Consider the following 2500-nt stretch of genomic DNA (forward strand, 5'->3'; position numbering starts at 1 on the left):
GTTCCCTCGGTCGGCCCCAAAAAGCGAAAATTCGGCCTCTCCCTCTTTAGGTACCAGGGGCTGGGGTACCAGGGGGAGGGTGCAGTACCAACTTTGGTCTTCAGGTGCGCCAGAGTACGCTAAATGGTCCCCCTAGTCAGCGTACTCATCAACGATTTACCCCCCTTTCGCAAAATATAGTCAGAACGAGCATGGGGGGCGCATAATTTACCCCACAAAATGAAAGGGCCCGGTGCCGAGCGCTTGGTCATGGCCGCCAGCAGCGCCCCTTGCTCGGTGGGAACACAACACGCAGGGTTGCACAGCACCCTGGAAGGCACAAAGAGAGTGAAAAATTTTCTAAGTGTCACTCTTGACGAAAAATGTCTAAGTGCCTCTCTTGACGAAAAATTTCTAAGTGCCACGCTTGACGAAAAATGTCTAAGTGCCACAGCGCTCGAAAATTTCCTAAGTGCGAGCACGGCTGTGAAATATTCAAAGTACAAGGAACGCTGGCAGAATCTCTCGACGGCCGTCTGCTCCCGGCGGCCCGCCGTGAAGTCTCCCCTCCCGGGGACGGCTGTCTGCTCCCGGCAGCCGTCCTTAACCCCCTCCCCACACGTTGGACGAACACCAGCCGAGGGCGAAAGGCTCGCGGTGTGGAAGGATCGTGGCCACGGCTAATCTAGCGATGCCCGCGTTGGACGGTCACACCGCACGACAGAGCGGGGCCTGCATCCGGCGCGAGGCGGCCTTCAGGCACGTGGCTCGAGACGACCTCACCCGCCCTAGCCCGGAGCGGAAAGACTTTGAAATTTTCAAAGTCCAAGGAACACTGGCAGAATGGGAGGACCGGCCGCCTCCTTAAACACAGGCCGGAGAGATGGAGCGGGATCAGCGGCCCGCGCGTTGAGCGAACACCGGCCGAGGGCGAAAGGCTCGCGGTGTGGAAGGATCGTGGCCACGGCTAATCTAGCGATGCCCGCGTTGGACGGTCACACCGCACGACAGAGCGGGGCCTGCATCCGGCGCGAGGCGGCCTTCAGGCACGTGGTTCGAGACGACCTCACCCGCCCTAGCCCGGAGCGGAAAGACTTTGAAATAGTCAAAGTCCAAGGAACACTGGCAGAATCTCTCGACGGCCGTCTGCTCCCGGCGGCCGCCGTGAAGTCTCCCCTCCCGGGGACGGCTGTCTGCTCCCGGCAGCCGTCCATAACCCCCTCCCCACACGTTGGTTGAACATCAGCCGAGGGCGAAAGGCTCGCGGTGTGGAAGGATCGTGGCCACGGCTAATCTAGCGATGCCCGCGTTGGACGGTCACACCGCACGACAGAGCGGGGCCTGCATCCGGCGCGAGGCGGCCTTCAGGCACGTGGTTCGAGACGACCTCACCCCGCCCTAGCCCGGAGCGGAAAGACTTTGAAATAGTCAAAGTCCAAGGAACACTGGCAGAATCTCTCGACGGCCGTCTGCTCCCGGCGGCCGCCGTGAAGTCTCCCCTCCCGGGGACGGCTGTCTGCTCCCGGCAAGCCGTCCATAACCCCCTCCCCACACGTTGGTTGAACATCAGCCGAGGGCGAAAGGCTCGCGGTGTGGAAGGATCGTGGCCACGGCTAATCTAGCGATGCCCGCGTTGGACGGTCACACCGCACGACAGAGCGGGGCCTGCATCCGGCGCGAGGCGGCCTTCAGGCACGTGGTTCGAGACGACCTCACCCGCCCTAGCCCGGAGCGGAAAGACTTTTCAAAGTCCAAGGAACACTGGCAGAATGGGAGGACCGGCCGCCTCCTTAAACACAGGCCGGAGCGACCGAGCGGGATCAGCGGCCCGCGCGCAGGGTCTTCCAAATGTACAAAGTCCTAGGGACAATGGCAGAATCGCTCGACGGCCGTCTGCTCCCGGCGGCCGCGGTGAAGGGACTGTACACCCCACCCGGGGACGGCTGTCTGCTCCCGGCAGCCGTCCTTCCCCCCCACCCCACACGTTGACCGACACCGGCCGAGGGCGAAAGGCTCGCGGTGTGGAAGGATCGTGGCCACGGCTAATCTAGCGATGCCCGCGTTGGACGGTCACACCGCACGACAGAGCGGGGCCTGCATCCGGCGCGAGGCGGCCTTCAGGCACGTGGTTCGAGACGACCTCACCCGCCCTAGCCCGGAGCGAAAAGACTTTGAAATATTCAAAGTCCAAGGAACACTGGCAGAATGGGAGGACCGGCCGCCTCCTTAAACACAGGCCGGAGCGACCGAGCGGGATCAGCGGCCCGCGCGGAGGGTCTTTAAAATGTACAAAGTCCTAGGAACAATGGCAGAATCGCTCGACGGCCGTCTGCTCCCGGCGGCCGCGGTGGAAGGACTGTACACCCCACCCGGGGACGGCTGTCTGCTCCCGGCAGCCGTCCTTCCCCCCAAACCCACACGTTGACCGACACCGGCCGAGGGCGAAAGGCTCGCGGTGTGGAAGGATCGTGGCCACGGCTAATCTAGCGATGCCCGCGTTGGACGGTCACACCGCACGACA

The sequence above is a fragment of the Syngnathus floridae genome, unplaced genomic scaffold (assembly GCF_059516105.1).
Source record: "Syngnathus floridae isolate MCC-2025c unplaced genomic scaffold, RoL_Sflo_1.0 HiC_scaffold_328, whole genome shotgun sequence".
NCBI lineage: Eukaryota > Metazoa > Chordata > Actinopteri > Syngnathiformes > Syngnathidae > Syngnathus > Syngnathus floridae.